General features: G+C 47.2%; 1 protein-coding gene and 1 pseudogene across 8 annotated transcripts in view; both read right to left on the bottom strand.

Moving 5' to 3' along the window:
- Positions 1-18,995, bottom strand: part of LOC134810499 (tigger transposable element-derived protein 1-like) — a 96,525-nt pseudogene extending 77,530 nt beyond the window's left edge.
- CALN1 (calneuron 1) overlaps positions 1-19,369 on the bottom strand; it is a 667,093-nt gene that overhangs the window by 428,433 nt on the left and 219,291 nt on the right. The gene's annotated exons all lie outside the window — the stretch shown is intronic.

Genomic DNA, 19,369 nt, shown 5'->3' with positions numbered 1-19,369 from the left:
CCAGCTGTCTCTATAGACTTGTCTATTCCGGGCATTTCAGAGAAATGGAATCCCACATGGCCCTTTGTCTCTGGATTCTCTCTCAAGCAAGCATGTATGTTTTCAAGGCTTAGGTTCTGTTTCTTGACCTAGGGGCTGGTTATTCCCACTTGGTGAAAATTCTCTGAGCTGTACAATATCCTTGGTACACTTTTCTGTACCTATGGGATACTTCAATCAAAAGTTCTAGATAATACAAATTAAAACAAAGTCATAAGAGGGTGTTCCAGCAGCATCCCCCAAAGCCCTCGTTTCTGACGGTGGTCTCCCTTCTCCACCCTTCCAGGCCCTTCCCAGGCTTCCCATCACCTATCCCCTTTTGTCCTATTGAGAAGGACAACTGCAGGGACACAGTTTGCTTTTCTCATCTTCTTCCGTCTCCCGCTTCCAGCCATCCACCTCCTGCCTCCTACCAGGCTGCTGGGGCTTCTCCAGAACGGCCTCCCCTTGAGGCATGCCTGCAGTTCCATTTTTCCTGTTCTTCCCCACCCCACCCTAATCAAGCTTCTCTAGGGTGTACTCCATCCCTCGGGAGTGTTGGTGAATGTGAAGAATAAATTATTTTGTGCTAAGATTTTGTGCTGTCAGAGTAATCTTTCTAAAGTGAACATTTAGGCTGGGTGTGGTGGCTCAAACCTGTAACCCCAGCACTTTGGGAGGCTACATTGGTTCGTTTTCATACTGCTATAAAGAACTGCCCAAGACTGGTAATTTATAAAGGAAAGAGGTTTCACTGCCTCACGGTTCAGCATGGCTGGGGAAGCCTCAGGAAACTTACAATCATGGGGGAAGGCGAAGGGGGAGCAGGCACCTTATTCACAAGGAGGCAGGAAAAAGAATGAACTCAGGAGGAACTACCAAACACTTAAAAAAACAGCAGATCTCATAAGAACTCACTATCACAAGAAAGGTATGGAGGAAACCACCCCCGTGCTTCAATTATTTAATACCTCCACCTGGTCTCTCCCTTGACACGTCGTGATTGTGGGGATTACAATGCAAGATGAGATTTGGGATAGGGACAGAGCCAAACCATATCAGATGCTGAGGTGGGAGGATCCCTTGAGCCCAGGAGTTCAAGACCAGCCTGGGAAAGATGATGAGCCCCTGTCTCCAGAAAAAAATTTTAAAAAAAATTAGCTGGGATGGTGGTACAAGCTTGTGGTCCCAGCTACTTGGGAGGCTGAGGCAGGAGGATCTTTTAGCCCAGGAGTTCAAGGCTGTAGTGAGCTATGATTGTACCACTGCACTCTAGCCTGGATGACAGAGCAAGACCCTGTCTCTAAAAAAATAAGTAAAATGAACTGAAATGAAAATTTGATTGTGACACTCCTAATGAAATCATTCAAAGGGTTCGTATTGCCAACAAAATTAACTTAGGCTCCCTATAGCCTAATTCTCCAGGCTGGCCCCAACCTGACCCTTTCCAACCTCTCCAGACCTCAGTCTCTGCACCTCTTTTCCCTTCCTTTCCAGGCTCCAGAGAAGCTGGGTCAGGTAGAGTTCCTCAAACCCATTACTCTGTTGCACACACCACTGCTTTCGCTGTAACTCTTCCTTCAGCCTAAAACACTTTTCCCGCCCATTCCCTTCCTATTAACAATGTGTGAGTCAGCTAAAATACATACTGCTGACTCTCAGATGGAGCTCCATTTTGCCATTTATTTCAGCAAGAGAGGAGAGACTACATGCAAGCATCTCTCCTGTGTCTCCTGACTTTGGGCAAATGAACTTACTCCTATCGTAGGTCAGGGTACCCGTCTGTAAAATGATGATGATCCAAGAAACGACTCAATAGGTCTGTAGCAAGAATTAAATTAGATAACACACCTAGAGCACGAAAAACAAGGCCTGGTACATCACGAATGTTCAATGAATGTCAGCTATCACTGCAAAATATCATTGCATGTGCTTGTTCCTATTGACGGTCCCTGCTGCTAAAATAGGAGTCCTTGAGTTCTGGCTTATTCATCTAACTTGCTGGCAGATGAGGTGACAGCCAGTGATGGGGTCAGGCCTGGGTTTGAATTAACATTCTTCCACCTATTAGCTGGGCCAGTTTCTACATCTCTCAAATGGAAATATGATAGTGTTGTGCAGAGAATTAAAGAAGATGATGATAGAGAGCTCTTGGCACGTTTTCTGGCCCACATTAAAAGCACAATAAACTGTTTCATGTAAGACTTAAGACCTGACTCGTAATAGATGCTTGATGAATAACTGTTTTTTATGGCTCCTAGATATCTGATTATTTTCCACTTCAAATCCATGTTTCCTTTGCTCTTAAATACCAGAGAGGGGCCGGGCATGGTGACTCATGCCTGTAATCCCAGCACTTTGGGAGGCCAAGGCGGGCAGATCAGGAGGTCAGGAGATGGAGACCATCCTGGCTAACAGTGAAACCCATCGCTACTAAAAATACAAAAAATTAACCAGGCGTGGTGGCAGGCGCCTGTAATCCCAGCTACTCGGGAGGCTGAGGCAGGGGAATCGCCTGAACCCACGAGGTGGAGGCCGCAGTGAGTGGAGACTGTGGCACTGCACTCCAGCCTGGGCAACAGAGCGAGACACCGTCTCAAAAAAAAAAAAAAAATACCAGAAGGGGGAAGAATCTACCCAATAGATATGACATGGGAGAACTGAAGGACTATGACTAAGGAGAGTCCCAGCCCCCATTGAAACTATTCCAAAATATCTTCATCTTCAATCAATGCATTGGCGGTACCATAGAAGACCTATCTTAATATTCAGATATTTCTAGGCCTGGCATAGTAGCTCACGCCTGCAATCCCAGTGCTTTAGGAGGCTGACAGGAGGATTGCTTGAGGCCAGGAACTCAAGACCAGTAGGGGCAGCAAAGCGAGACTCCATCACTACAAAGAATGAAAAATGAGCCAGGCCTGGTGGCACACACCTATAGTCCCAGCTACTCAGGAAGCTGAGGCTGGAGGATCACTTGAACCCAAGAGTTGGAGGCCTCAATGAGTTATGATTATACCACTGCACTCCAGCCTGGGCAACACAGCAAGATTCTGACTCCTAAGAAAACATAAAAATAAAGAAAAGGTATTTCTAAATAACCAGTCTATCAACCAGTCAGTAGTGATGATGCAAAATACCTTAACACAAAACTGCTTGTGGGCCACCTTCCACATGGAGAAAATCCTTGAGAGAAACTTTTGATTGTGGAGTCCACAAAACAGAAACGCTCAAGAAAGCCTCACTCTCAGGACCCTCCTTGCTGTGGGCTCTGCCCTCATTTCACAGGGCTTGTGATCAACCTGCTGATGAATTTCTGCTCAGAATGAAAATCACTCTGAAGACGTGGGTCCGTTCTGGCAGTAACCCTGCTACCACTAAGACACATTCCATCCTGCCTCTTATAATTGCTAATGCATTGCGTGTCCTAATTAAAAATAACTACACATTTGTTCAGACGTTATCCTTGTTCTCCGCTCTAGCAAGTTGTCCGGGACGGTCCACTCTGGCCTCAAAGTCAGAGACAGGAAGTGGCAGTTCTTGGACATCAAGGAATTTTCTGAATTATTTGCTGTGTGTCTTAACCTGGGTTCCCTAAACAAAGAAGCCTCAGGCAAAACTTTATGGGTCAGAGAAGGCACATCTACAGAAGCAGAAAATAGATTAGTGGTTGCCTGGGGCTGGGAGTGAGAACGGGAAATGACTGCAAATGGGCTTGAGGATGTGTTTTTGGGGTGATGGAAATCTACTCAAATTGGATTTCGGTGAGGGATGCGCATTGCTGTAGATTTTATGGTATGTAAATGATACTTAATAAATTACACTTCAATAAAGCTGTTGGGGGAAAAAAAGAAAAGTGTATGAGCTAATGTTTATTTGGGGAATAGCATTGCAGAAAGGCAAGAGTGATGGTATAGGGTTGAGCTGGGGACAGAGGGGATGGCAGCTCTGAGAAGTGTTGCCACAAGGCTCTGTGACCAGCTGCGTCTACTCAACAATGCACTCCACTCCAGCGCTGTGTGCTCCAAACAGGGAGGGAGAAGGATGCACCCACCACCCTCAGGTCCCCCTGCATTATTGGGTTATGCATGAGCCCAGAGAGAGCGCCGTAGCTTCTTGCATTTCAGGGGCAACCTTAAAGTGAGAGACCAGGGCTACGAAGCAAAGGCGCTGTTGTGGCATTTGCTCAGCAAGCTGAGGGTGGAGTAGAGACCCCTGCAGTGAGCCCTTGGTCTAGGCAGGGGGTACCCAACACGACAGCCACAGGAGGAGCACAGGCCTCGCTAGCTCCACCCCAGCAAGTGCACCAATCTGGGCAGATTCCCCAGCTCAACCCTGTCCACTATGCAATGAACGATGCACAAACAGTTTGGTGACAAGGTGTTTAGCACCATAACTATTGACTAGTTAATGTGCTACCTTCTTTATAAATATTTGTATATTAGGCTGGGTGCAGTGGCTCACGCCTGTAATCCCAGCACTTTGGGAGGCCGAGGTGGGCAGATCACCTGAGGTCAGGAGTTCGAGACCAGCCTGGTCAACATGGTGAAACCCCGTCTCTACCAAAAATACAAAAATTAGCCAGGTGTGGTGGCGCATGCCTGTAATCCCAGCTACTCGGGAGGCTAAGGCATGAGAATCACTTGAACCCAAGAGGTAGAGGTTGCAGTGAGCTGAGATCACGCCACTGCACTCTAGCCTGGGTGACAAGAGCGAAACTCCTGCTCAAAAAAAAAAAAAAAAAAAAGGCAAAGGAGAAAAAACGCAGTGAAGTCCCAATTTTAATCATCTCTATCCCATAATACTGCAAAAGACCTGAAATCAAGACAGCTCCACACGGAGCTACTGCCTTTGTACAGCAGCTGTGGATGGACCCAGCTAGGATCTCCCTGCAAAAAACAATTCCCTGCTGCACGAGGCCTTCGGGATTCACTCAGCGTTGAGCCACAGCCACGCCCTCCCCAGGCAGCCCCCAGCCAGTGACTGGGCTGGCCATGGGACTTGGTCCCGGCCATTTCTACCCAACACAGGATTCCTCTAATGGGCAGTCTTTGCTGCAGAGGTGAGCATGGGTCGGACCAAGGCTTTGTCAGATCTGCATGGGAATCTGAGACTCCTCCTGTTCAGTTCTACTTCCAGGCCGTTCAATTTCACAGCCATTATTATAATACTTCCTCCTTCCCCACCAATAAACCTTGCACACTTGATCTCAACATCTGTCTCCAGAAAGGCCCAACTAACAAACTTGTTGACCTTAAATATCACTGGGGCTGGGCGGGGTAGATCACATCTATAATCTTAATGCATTAGGAGGCTGATGGGGGAGGACTGCTTGAGGCCAGGAGTTCGAGACCAGCTTGGGCAACACAGTGAGACTCTGACTCTACAAAAAAAAAAAAAAAATTTAACACAACTGAGCGTGGTGGTGTGCACCTGTAGTCCCAGATACTCGGGAGGCCTAAGCAGGAGGATCACTGGAGCCCAGAAGTCTGAGCTATGATTGTACCACTGCACTCCAGCCTGGATGACACAAGACCCTATGTCTAAAAAAAAACACTAAAGATAAATGAATACATATATCTTTCATAGGTCTGGGGATTAGGAGGTGGCATCTTTGGAGAAGCCATAATTCTGCGTTATCATAGGGCGCATCCCAAGCGGAAAGTACCCTGACCCTAGGGAGGTGGAGAAGAGTCAGTGTGGGGCCAGTGGCTCTCTAAGCTCTTGTCACCTTCTGTCCCCTTCACCAGCCTTCTCACTCCTGAGGTCTAGACATAGAGAACAGTTATTGAACCAGATACACCTCTGATCCCAAAATAAAGCAGGGGACAGTGAAGCTGAGTGGTCTCCTGAGCTCTTTCTCCAAAAGAGACAACTTCGCAGCATTTTTTGGTGAGAGAGACAGGGTCTTGCTCTGTCACCCAGGCTGGAGTGCAGTAGCACAATCACGGCTTACAGCAGACTCAACTTCTCCACCTGATGTGATCCTCCTGCCTCAGCCTCCTGAGTAGCTGGGAGTACAGGCACATGCCACCACACCCGCTGATTTTTTTAAGAGATGGGGTCTTGCTATGTTGTCCAGACTGGTCTCAAACTCCTGGGCTCAAGTGATCCTCCCACCTCCCAAAGTGCTGGGATTACAGGTGTGAGCCATTACATCTGGCCTTCAGCATTTTTAAACCCATGTGTGAATGTGACAAGATGTTAGAGGCAATAGAGTGAATACAAGAAAGAATTAAGAAAAGTGCCTTTTTGGGGGTCTGCTTCCCCACAGACCAAGGTGCAGGCATTGTCCCACCATCAAACTCCCCCTAAGGGCTCTAGTCTCTGCTGTAGGACGTGGCTAAATGGACAAGAGGGTTACTGGAGACCAAGCATACCCCAGCCGCTCCCCTGTCCTACGTAGCACAGCACTGTGCCCCAGTGAGTAACAGGACTCAGGAGCCTCAGGGTGGAGACAGGTCTGGGCCTGGGCATCTTGCCTCTTGGAGTATGACTAACACCAGCCCCAAACATGATTATAGAAAACAACTCTATAAAGCCCTGGTCCACGCCAATAAAGCGCTCTCCCTGGCCCTGACATCACCGCTTCTATAGCAACCAGTTGCTCTTCAAAGAGCAAAGTGTGGGAGACTGCAAAACAGAGTCAAAACTGAAGACACTAAGTCGTGCCAGATGAAGAAATGGGCCAGAAAGCTACATCAGAGTTCAGAGGTTGTCATCAGAGAAGGTCTAGGGGAAGAAGGACGATTTCACAGGCATCTCTAGGGTCCAAACCAGAAAGACCCAACTGACAAACTAGATGACCTTAAATATCACTGGGGCTGGGGGTGGTGGCTCACACCTATAATCCTAATGCTATGGGAGGCTGAGGCGGGAGGATTGCTTAAGGCCAGGAGTTCGAGACCAGCTGGGGCAATACAGCGAGACCCCCCCCCCGCCACCTCCACACACAAAAAAATTTTTTTTAAGTAACTGTGCAGGCCAGGCGCAGCGGTTCATGCTTGTAATCCCAGCACTTTGAGAGGACGAGGTGGGTGGATCACAACGTCAGGAGATCGAGCCCATCCTGGCTAACATGGTGAAGCCCCATCTCTACAAAAATACAAAAAATTATCTGGGCATGGTGGCATGCACCTGTAGTCCCAGCTACTCAGGAAGCTAAGGCAGGAGAATCACCTGAACCCAGGAGGAGGAGGTTGCAGTGAGCTGAGATCGTGCCACCGCACTCCAGCCTGGGCAACAGAGCGAGACTCCGTCTCAAAAAAATAAAATAAAATAACTGCACGTTGTTGCTTTGGTGTCCCAAAGCAACAATGAAGTGCCCAGCTCAGTAGCCTGTTGTTATTGTGATTTGTTGGTTTTTCTGTTCTGTGGGGTGAGGAATTGAGTGAGAATCTCTAACCTGACCATGTAGAGGACGCCATGCTTGAAGAAGTTTCCAAAACCGAAACGTCACTTTGCTTTAGTATACAATGTCTAAGTAAACATAATTGTCCTTCAAAGAAGAGAAAACCATTAATCCACTCAAGGGGAACCCTGGGAGAGTAGTGACTGGGTGGTCATTAAGAGCTTCTTATGGACGTTAATGAATGTGACCCTATAAAACAATGACTGGTAAAGCACTATGTCCAAAGCACGATTTTCCTCTGAAGGAGAAGTGCCTCATTATCCATTCTGTAGCACCTAGGCTATCTTCATCTAATCTGATCTGGCCGGCAGGTAAAAAGTCATGGAGTTCAGGAAGGGGCTGGGTAGGAGAGATGCAAATTGTGTAGGCCCAAGAGCGACAGAGTGCAGGGAACTGCAGATGCCATGAGAAGCACACCCCTGAAACAGGAAACTGCACCCTACCTGAATTACCCCACTCTTGACTCTGACAACTAACAACATGCATTTTTTGGGAATATGTATTCATTAAATAAGCACTCAGCCATTCTATTTCTCAATTACCTCTAGCGACCCTAAGATCTGACCATTAGCATAGAAGAGGAAAAATTCTTCCCTAGTGACAGCCAGCTGTAACTGAGTCAAATGCCCGTCATTTTTTCTTCATTTTCTCAAGAGACAGGGCCTTGCTCTGTTGCCCAAGGCTGGAGTGCAGTGGCATGATCATATCTCACTGTAACCTTGAAATCCTGGGCTAAAGTGATCCTCCAACTTCAGCCTAATGAGCAGCTAGGACTACAGGTGCATTCCACCACAACTGGCTAATTTTTCTTTTTATTTTTTGTAGAGATGGGGTCTTGCTGTGTTGTCCAGGCTGATCTCAAACTCCTGGCCTCAAGTGATCCTCCTGCCCCAGCCTCTCAAAGTGCTGGGATTACAGGCATGAGCCACTGCACCTGGTAAGATGCTCTTCATTTAAGAGTCAACTGAATTTCAGAATCAATCAGAGGTGCAACATGTAGTACTCCTTGACACAATTTCCCATTAAAATCCATGAAGATACACATGTGCACACACACACACACACGCACACACCCTTGCACACACATGCATACACATGCACACATGCAATGCACACACATGCATGCATACATACACACAAGCATGCGTGCACACACACACACACACAGAGGCAGCAGAATAGGAAACTGCATATAATAGAATTTCCTATGCAAATGGGAGACATTTCAATGGCTGAACTGTCAATAGGGTCAGTTCGAGAGACAAAATCCTGGAATGAACAAGAGCTACCTTCTAAACCAGAACTGCATCGATGATATCAAAGGATGCAGAAAAACACATTGATTAGCCTCCTCATAAAAAAAAATTCAACCTCGCTGTAGTCAAAGTAAAACAAAACTCCAGTCTTATTTGAAGCTACCAAATTGGCAACAATTTCTAAAACCATAAACATGACGTTGGCGAAAGGGTGGTGAAAGGGGAGTATTTTTCACACATGGTTAGTAGGAGTGGAAACAGAACTAACCTATCAGGGAAGCAACTGGACAATCTGTTATAAGAGCCCCGAAAACGTGGAGACACGATGCCCCAGTGTTTTCACTTGCACAAGTCTTGGCTTTTTTTTTTTTTTTTTTTTTTGAGACGGGGTATCTACCTGTTGCCCAGGCTGGAGTGCAGTGGCGTGATCTCGGCTCACTGCAAGCTCCGCCTACTGGGTTCAAGCAATTCTCCTGCCTCAGCCTCCCGAGTAGTTGGGATTACAGGCACCCACCATCACGCCTGGCTAATTTTTTTGTGTTAGGTCCCAGCTTTAAAAAACAATCACAAAGACAAGCAAAGATTTGTTTTTCCATGGTTCGCTACAGCACTACTTAGGACCGGGAAAAACTGGAAATAAAGCTGAGTGGCTGAGGCTGGACGCAGTGGCTCATGCCTGTAATCGCAGTACTTTGGAAGGCGAGGAGGGCGGATCACCTGAGGTCAGGAGTTCGAGACCAGCCTGGCCACCATGGTGAAACCCCATCTCTGCTAAAAATACAAAAAAAATTAGCCTGGTGTGGTGGCACGTGTCTGTAATCCCAGCTACTCAGGAGGCTGAGGCAGGAGAATCACTTGAACCCGGGAGGCAGAGGTTGCAGTGAACCAAGATCACACCAGTGTACTCCAGCCCGGGGAACAGAGCGAGACTCTTATCTACAAAAAAAAAGGGAAAAAAAAGCTGGGTGGCTGACAACAGGAGAAAGACTAAGTAAATGAAGGGGAAGGTGTTTCTCCAGTAGCTAGTGTTTTCAGAGTGAGTTCTCCTTCACTTAGACCTGCCATTAACCCGTGCCTGCCCCACTAAGCAGAACCTGACCCAAATCATCTTCCTGCGTCCTGCTCAGTCCTGCAGTGAGTCCAACCAGGACAAGGAGTTTATTTTCCGAATGTAGTAAGAATTATGTAACCTGGAGCGAAATATCCAAGGAGAAATGAAGATAGGAAGGAACATGAGGAAGCAGGCTATTGAGTTGGCCCATACATCTTATTTACTTAAGATTTTTACCTTTACGTTCTTCCGAAAGCCTAGATTTCCCCCGCAAAACTAAACTCACCCAAAAGGAGAAAAGAAAATAAGAATGGAAGTGGGGAAGGGAGAAAAGGGGAAGAAAAATAGTTGCCACCAGCCGCCAGACAGGAATTTAATTAATATAACCGAGGACTGAATTCAGCAATACAATTCATGACAGCTTCGGCAGCACAGGAAATGCTTGGGTAATAAAGTCCTTCTTGTCTAATTGTTAAAAACAAAAGAATGGTTCTGTTGGAGAGATTATTATCCGGTATGGAAACAAAATAGTGATTTCACGCTTCTGTCATACATGGTTTTTTGTTTTGTTGAGACAGGGTCTTGCTGTGTTGCCCTGGCTGGAGTGCAGAGGTGCAATCATAGCTCACTGCAGCCTCAGATTCCTAGACTCAGGCAGCCTTCTGCCTCAGCCTCCTGAGTAGATGGGAATACAAGTGCACGCCACTATGCCCAGCTAACTTTTTAAATTTTTTGCAGAGATGTGGTTTCACTATCTTACCCATGCTAATTTCAAACTCCTGGCCTCAGGTGATCCTTCCACCTCAGAGACAGAAATGCAATGGACCAAGCACTCTCTGAGCCTCCTCTGATGTGAGGACTCATTCCTTGCACCTTCCCAGTGTTCATGTATCTCTTCTATTAAACAGAAAGCCCTCAAAGGGCAGGAACTGTCTGAGTGCACTTCTCAACCCTGCTGCGCCTTCTCTCTTTTTTTTTGTGGGGGGGGGGGGCGCGGGATGGAGTCTCGCCCAGGCTGGAGTGCAATGGTGTGATCTCAGCTCACTGCAACCTCTGCCTCCTGGGTGCAAGCTATTTTCCCGCCTCAGCCTCCCAAGTAGCTGGGATTACAGGCACACACCACCACGCCCAGCTAATTTTTGTATTTTTAGTACAGATGGGGTTTCACCATGTTGGCCAGGCTGGTCTCGAACTCCTGACCTCAAGTGATCTGCCCACCTCGGCCTCCCAAAGTGCTGGGATTACAGGTATAAGCCACCGCGCCCAGCTGTCTGTGCCTTCTCAATCCCATCCTACACCTCCTGCCTAAAAGCACAGTTGAGGAACTCCAGGCACATACTGGTCCTCAATGCAAGTTTGTTCCAAGTTAAAATGGAACCTCGTTACTGCTCCTGAGACAGCATCTCTCTACTTCCCATGAAGTGCTAATAAAGAAACAATCAAAGACCAAGGCTCCTGGCTGGGTATATTGGCTCACGCCTGTAATCCCAGCACTTTGGGAGGCAGAGGCAGGCAGACCACCTGAGGTCGGGAGTTTGAGATCAGCCTGGCCAACATGGTAAAAGCTCGTCTCAACTAAAAATACAAAAATTAGCCAGGTGTGGTGGCGGGTGCCTGTACTCCCAGCTACTTGGGAGGCTAAGGCAGGAGAATCACTTGAACCAGGGAGATAGAGGTTGCCGTGAGCCGAGATCGTGCTACTGCACTCCAGCCTCCAGCCTGAGCGACAGAACAAAACTCCATCTCAAAAAAAAAACAAAAAACAAATAAACAAAAAAACAAAGACCAAGGCTCCTAGGAAACAGGAATTTCTGCTTCCTGCATGTCAGGTGGACATATATTGAAAGACAGAGCTGGGGCACAATGGTGCCAGAGTGACAAACAGGGCCTCCACTAGGGTCACCTCCACCAAACTCTCCCTAATGACACCTTCATCTCCACCCCTCCCCGACACTTCCCACAGTGAAGAACCATTATCACCTGATATGGTTTGGCTGTGTCCCCACCCAAATCTCATGTTGAATTGTACCTCCCACAATTCCCGTATGTAGTGGGAGGGACCCGGTGGGAGGTAATTGAATCATGGGGGCGGGTCTTTCCCATGCTGTTCTCATAAAAGTGAGTAAGTCTCAGGAGATCTGATGGTTTTATAAATGGGAGTTTCCCTGCACAAGCTCTTTTTTCTTTGCCTGCCACCATGTAAGATGTGCCTTTCACCTTCCGCTATGATTGTGAGGCCTGCCCAGCCACGTGGAACTGAGTCCATTAAACCTCTTTTTCTTTATAAATTACCCAGTCTCAAGTATGTCTTTATCAGCAGCATGAGAACAGATTGATACACCACCATACCCACCAAAATGCCAAGCAGGCCTTTCTGAAGAAGAATGCTTCATTACCAAGGTGCAAAGTAAACTTTTTGTTTGGCTGGTTATCTGTGTGTGTGGACTTTATGCCCATTCCTATGCTTCTGCTTCATCAGAGACTCTGAATCAAGATCTTAGACATGCAGCCAGGCCCTCGGATTAGGAAATGCTCCCCCAGGTAATGCTGTGGTGCCCTTCCCTTAAGAAGCTGTGCTCTATCACAGGGGTGCTATATTAGTCCATTCCTATATTGCTATGAAGAAATACCTGACACTTTGGGAGGCCAAGGCAGGTGGATCATGAGGTTAGGAGTTCAAGACCAGCCTGACCAACATGGTGAAACCCAGTCTCTACTAAAACTACAAAAATTAGCTGGGCATGGTGGCATGTGCCTGTAATCCCAGCAACTCAGGAGGTTGAGGCAGAGAATTGCTTAAACCCAGGAGGCGGAGGTTGCAGTGAGCTGAGATCGTGCCACTGCACTCCAGCCTGGGTGACAGAGAGAGACTCCATCTCAAAAAAAAAAGAAGAAATACCTGAGACTGGGTAACCTATAAAGAAAAGAGTTTTAGGCCAGGTGCAGTGGCTCATGCCTGTAATCCCAGCACTTTGGGAGGCCAAGGCGGGCGGATCATTTGGGCTCAGGTGTTTGAGACCAGCCTGGCCAACATGGTGAAACCCCGTCTCTACTAAAAGTGCAAAAATTAGCCAGGTATGGGGGCACAAGCCTGTAGTCCCAGCTACTTGGGAGGCTGAGGCAGGAGCATCGCTTAAACCTGAGAGGCAGAGATTGCAGTGAGCCGAGAATGTGCCCCTGCGCTCCAGTCTGGGTAACAGAGCGAGACTCCATCTCAAAAAAAGAAAAAAAAAGAAAAAGAAAAAAGGAAAGAAGGTTTAATTGGCTGGCAATTCTGGAGCCTATACTGGAAGTGTGATGCTGGCATCTGCTTGGCTTCTGGCCAGGCCTCAGGAAACTTGCAATCATGGCAGAAGGCAAGGGGAAAGCTGGTATGTCACATGGCAAAAGCAGGAGCAAGAGAGAGGGGGGATACCACACACTTTTAAACTACCAGATCTCACGAGAGCTCACTCACTGTCATAAAGACAGTACCAAGGAGGATGGTGCTAAACCATTCATAAGAAGTTTGCCCCCATGATCCAATCACACCCTACCAGGCCCCCCTCCAACACTGGGGATTACAATTGAACATGAGATTTGGGTGGGGGACACAGATCCAAACCATATCAGGTGCCTCATTTGGAGGAGTCAGTGCTGGTTTTTCACCCACCTCTCAGGATCTTGCTTGACACAATCAGAGACCCCCATGGCCAGAAATCACAAGCTAAAAAGAAAGGGAGAAGGCCAGGCGTGGTGGCTCATACCTGTAATCCCAGTGCTTTAGGAGGCCAAAGGGCAAGGACTGCTTAAGCCCAGGAGTTCAAGACAAGCCTGAGCAACATATTGAGATCCTATCTTGATCAAAAACATACAAATTCATCAGGCACGGTGGTGTGCACCTGTAGTCCCAGCTACTTGGGAGGCTGAGGCAGGAGGATCGCTTGAGCCCAGGAGTTAGAGGCTGCAGTGAGCTATGATTGCACCACTGCAATCCAGTCTGGGTGACAAAGCAAGACCTTGTCTCTAAAAACCAATGAAAAAAGAAAAGGAGAGGGTAGCCCCTGCTTAGGGTGAGCCACAGGCTCCTGTTAAAGCAGTTGGCACTGGGACACAGGCAAGGGGGTGGTGGGAACAAAACATAATCAGAATGATGGGCTTTCCTTGCTATTTATTTAACGGGCAGCGGTCAGGCAGAGAAGAGGGGTTCCCATTCTTCTGACAACAGAGCTGAGCTTAATCTGAAATTGAGGTGGAGCTGGGCACACGGGAGAAATAAAATCTCCCAGGAGAATTAAAGTCTGAAGGAATGACTTCCAAGTCACTGGAGGAGGGAAAATACAAAGGAAACATCATTTCTAAACCAAAAACAGGGCCCAACCAGCATGAGGAAATCGTGCTCCTTCAGCTTCTAACTAGTATGGAAGGTGATTCATTTTTTGATGGATATGGCTTACAGGGTAAAAAAGGAACCAAGTGGCTTCTCTCAATGCTAGTGAACTGGAGGAAGACCCAGCAGCCACTGCTTAAAAAGAGCAGGACATTCCCTGCACTTTCCCTGAACTTGGTCTCTCATAGGCCTGATGTGGTCCCTCACAGGCCCCCACAAAAGGAAGTCATTACCAAAAGCAGAACTACCATTTGACCCAGCAAAAAAAATAAATTGTTCTACCCAATTGTTCTATTGAAAAGCCACCCGTACTAGCACATTTATTGCAGCACTATTCACGGTAGCAAAGACATGAAATCCAGACAGATGAAATCAACAGTGGATTGGGTAAAGAAAATGTGGTGCATAGACACCATGGAATACTATGCAGCCATAAAAAAGAAGGAAATCGTGTCCTCGGCAGCAACATGGAAGCAGCTGGAGGCTATCATCCTAAGCAAGTTGATGCAGAAACAGAAAACCAAATACTGCATGTTCTGATGTACACATGGAGCTCAAGTATTGGGTACATGCAGACATGAAGATGGGAACAACAGACACTGGGGACTACTAGAGGGAGGATGTAGGGAGGAGGGCAAGGGTTAAAAAGCTACCTATTGGGTGCTATGCTCATTACCTGGGTGACAGGATCAATCATACCCCAATATCACACAATATACCCTTGTAATATATACTCATTATCACACAATATACCCTTGTAACAAACTGGCATATGTACCCCCTTGAATCTAAAATAAAAGTTGAAATTATTTTTTAGATTAAAAAATAAAATCTTCTAGGAGAATTAAAATTGGAAGAAATGACTTTTTCATTCACTAGAGGAGGTAAAATGCAAAGGAAACATCATCTATATACCAAAGACAGGGCAACGCCAGCACAAGGAAATAGCATTCCTTCAGTTCCTAAGTCATATGGAAGGCAAATTTTTTTTGGATGGATATTACAGGGTCAAAAAGGAAACAAGTGACTTCTTTTAATGCTGTTACTCATGTTCAGAATTAAAACCCGTGAACTAAAGGAAGACCCAGCCGTGCTGTTTAAAAAGAGCAGGATATGGCCAGACGTGGTGGCTCACGTCTGTAATCTCAGCACTTTGGGAGGCCAAGGCAGGTGAATTACTTTAGCTCAGGAGTTTGAGACCAGCCTTGCAACATGGTGTAACCTGTCTTTACTAAAAATACAAAATTAGCTGGGAGTGGTGGCCAGTGCCTGTAATCCCAGCTACTGGGGAGGCTGAGACACGAGAATCGCTTGAACCCCAGAGGCGGAGGTTGCAGTAAGCCAAGATTGCGCCACTGCACTCCAGCCTAGGCAACACCGTGAGACCCTGTCAAAAAATTTTAAAAAAGAGCAGGATAAGGCCGGGCACAGTGGCTCACGCCTGTAATCCCAGCACTTTGGGAAGTCGAGGCAGGTGAATCACGAGGTCAGGAGATCGAGGCCATCCTGGCTAACACGGTGAAACCCCGTCTCTACTAAATACACACACACACACAAAAAATTAGCTGGGTGTGGTGGCGGGCACCTGTAGTCCCAGCTACTTGGGAGGCTGAGGCAGGAGAACGGCGTGAACCCAGGAGGTGGAGCTTGCAGTGAGCAGAGATCACGCCACTGCACTCTAGCCTGGGTGACAGAGCGAGACTCCATCTCAAAAAAAAAAAGCATGATATTCCAGTATTTTCCCTGCACTTGGTCTCTCATAGGCCCAATGTGGTGCCTCACAGGCCCACAGGAAGGAAGTCATTTTACCAAAAGAGGCCAGGCTCGGCTTTCACATCTCTTCCTCAGGGAAGCTTCCTTCACTGAGCACCAGGTTCCTGTCTGAGACAGCAGGACACACCTTAGCAGGGTGTCCTCCTGTGTGTCCCCAATTCTGTAAGCACCCTGCTTCGGTTCTTTTTCCAACTGACTCGATCCTTAAGTGCCAATTACCATTCCCTGGCACAGGGGAGGGGCAACGAAACCCCAAAAAGGGCCACTTACAAAGAAGTGAGCAGGGCTTTCCGCCGTGTTGGTCAAGCTTCAAAAGGAGCGGCCAATGGGGAAAAGAGGTCATTTTCAGTTTTCTGTGCCAAAGACAAGCAGCTAGACGGAAAGATCACACACAGCTCGGTCTCTGAAGACTGATAATTCCACGTGTATTCTATTTTAAAGCGAAGCCCTCGGCGCTACCTTGATGATTTTGTAGAATTTACACTGAAAGGGCATAAAATGTCACGCCATCTTGTGTGTTCCTCACTTCCATGTGCTCTTTGCGAGAAAATCAAACTCGGCTGTTTCTGAGCTCCTAGCGAGTACCCACAATGTCTAAGGCTTACAATTTCAACTGTGCATATCTTCTGCAAGGCAAAAGGGTGCAGGGAAAGAAATAGCAGTTGATCAGGCCTGTAATCCCAGCACTTTGGGAGGCCGAGGCAGGCAGATCATGAGGTCAAGAGATCAAAACCATCCTGGCCAACATGGTGAAACTCCGTCTCTACTAAAAATACAAAAATTAGCCGGGTGTGGTGGCACACACCTGTAGTCCCAGCTACTCGGGAGGCTGAGGCAGGAGAATCACTTGAACCCAGGAGGCAGGGGTTGCAGTGAGCCGAGATTGCGCCACCGCACTCCAGCCTGGCGACAGAGCGAGACTCCACCCAAAAAAAAAAAAATTAGCCGGGCATGGTGGTGCACGCTACTAAGAAGGCTGAGGCAGGAGAATCGCTTGAATCCGGGAGATGGAGGTTGCAGTGAGCTAAGATCACAGCATTGCACTCCAACCTGGGTGACAAGAGTGAAAATCTGTCTCAAAATAATAATTAAAAAAAGAAAGAAAGAATTAGCAATGGAAAACTGTTCATGCCACCGAGATGCTTCTCTGAACCATGATTTCCCCAACTGCAAAATGAGGCTAACTCTGCCTACCTGGCAGGGGTGACATAATGACCCAATGCATAGTCTAGCCCATAGGAGTCCTTGCTCTTCCCCTCTTTGGGCCTCAGTTTCCTCACCTAGAAAGCAGCAGGGAAGGGTCAAGAAAGTAGGCAACTTCATAAGATGACCCAGCTTCAACACCCCACATCGTTAGGACTTCCTCTAAGACATATCACTGAAGGTCAGCTTTCGCTATCCCAGTGCTTTCGAGGGTTACATGGACAGGATAAAAGTTATGATCCCCAAACACATCTTCCTACACTGTAGAGATAAGAAAGAGGGCTGACATTATCCTAGGCAAACTGATGCAGAAACAAAATCAAATACTGCACGTTCTCATTTACAGATGGGAGCATTGGGTTCACATGGACAAGAAAATGGGAACCATAAGGCTGGCCACAGTGGCTCACACCTGTAATTCCAGCACTTTGGGAGGCCGAGGTGGGCAGACGCCTTGAGGTCAGGAGTTCGAGACCAGCCTGGCCAACATGGTGACACCCATCTCTACAAAAAAAAAATTAGCCATGCATGATGGCGCATGTCTATAGTTCCAGCTACCTGGGAGGTAAGGCAGGAGAATCACTTGAACCCGGAAGACAGAGACTGCAGTGAGCTGAGATTATACCACTGCACTCCAGCCTGGGCCGCAGAGCGAGACTCCATCTCAAAAACAAGACAGAAAAGTAAAGATGGGAACAACAGACATTGGGGAAACAGGGATGGACGGCAAGGGTTGAAAGACTACCTGTTGGGTACTGTGCTCGCTACCTGGGCGACAGGTTCAATCGTATCTCAAACTTCAGCATCATGCAATATACCTTTGTAACAAATCTGCACAGTACCCTCTGAATCTAAAATTAAAAGCTTAAAAAAAAAAAAAAAAAAAAGAGGGCAGCCGGGAGTGGTGGCCCACGTCTGTAATCTCAGAACTTTGAGAGGCCAAGGTAAGCAGATCACTAGAGGTCAGGAGTTCAAGACCGGCCTGGCCAACATGGCAAAACCCTGTCTCTATTAAAAATACAAAAATTAGCTGGGCGTGGTGGCGGGCGCCTGTAATCGCAGCTACTTGGGAGGCTGAGACAGGAGAATTGCTTGAACCTGGGAGGTAAAGATTGCAGTGAGCCGAGATGGCACCACCGCACTCCAGCCTGGGTGACAGAGAAAGACTCCGTCTCAAAAAAAAAAAAAAAAGAAAAGAAAAAAGAAAAAAGGTGGGAACAATAGACATTGGGTTGTGGGGGGTAGGAAAAGGTTAAAAAAACTATCTGTTGGGTACTATGCTCACGACCTGAGTGAGAGGTCCAATCACAACCCAAGCTTCAGCATCAGTAATATACCTTTGCAACAAATCTGCACAAGTACCCTCTGAATCTAAAATAAAAAGTTACAAAAAAGGAGAATCACTCGAACCTGGGAGGCGGGGGTTGCAGTGAGCCGAGACTGCACCACTGCACTCTGAATCATTATGAAGATGAGAAGTAGAGGCACCAGAAACCCAGGAGAGCGTTCCCCAAGCTACACTGTAGACACCATCCCGAAGGTCTTCCACCAGCTAGCAAGTACTCTGTCCCAGGACCCATGCCTTCTCCAAGCAACTTCCAGCTCCACGATCCCTACTCTCATTTCTGCTAAGCTCCTCCAATGTCGGATTTCAGGTTCACAGCGAAGCAGAACAGTTCTGAACAGGTTTGGGAATACTGAACCAAGTGCTGCTGTCTGTGCCTATCAATGCAGCTCTTCTTTCTTTGTCGTGGGAACTTCCATCCACACACAGCTGCTTAACGGGGACTGGGCTTGTCAATGAGATGCCTGTGATCCCAATGTGTTTCTCTCATCTAATTAGTTTGGTCAAAAAGAGAATGTAGTGTTTCCAGGGACTAGAAGACTTACCTTAATCTTCCCTTCACTCAACATTCTGTCCTCTGCTTGCCTAGAATGCATGTAACTCCACTCCTGAGCTTAGCATATCACATAACAATTAGTTTAAATGTCTGGCTTCCCCACTGGGTTGAGAGCTCCTCACCGGGTTTCTCTGGGGTGATAAAATGTGTTCTAAAACTGAATCACAGTGATGTGTGCACAGCTCCGTAAGATTATGAAAAATCATTGAACTGTACACTTAATGCAGGTAATTTGATGGTATATAAACTATTCCTCAATAAAGTTATTTTTAAAAATACTCCAGCATTCATTGGTGCATGGCTGTGGGCAAATTACTCTCTGAGCCTCAGTTTCCTTATCTGTAAACTGGAACAACAATAACTGATGTTTTACAATAGTTGCAAGGT

The sequence above is a fragment of the Pan troglodytes genome, chromosome 6 (assembly GCF_028858775.2).
Source record: "Pan troglodytes isolate AG18354 chromosome 6, NHGRI_mPanTro3-v2.0_pri, whole genome shotgun sequence".
In the NCBI taxonomy this organism is placed as follows: Eukaryota; Metazoa; Chordata; class Mammalia; order Primates; family Hominidae; genus Pan; species Pan troglodytes.
Note: the sequence above shows the minus strand (reverse complement) of the source record. Positions and strands in the feature narration are given on the sequence as shown.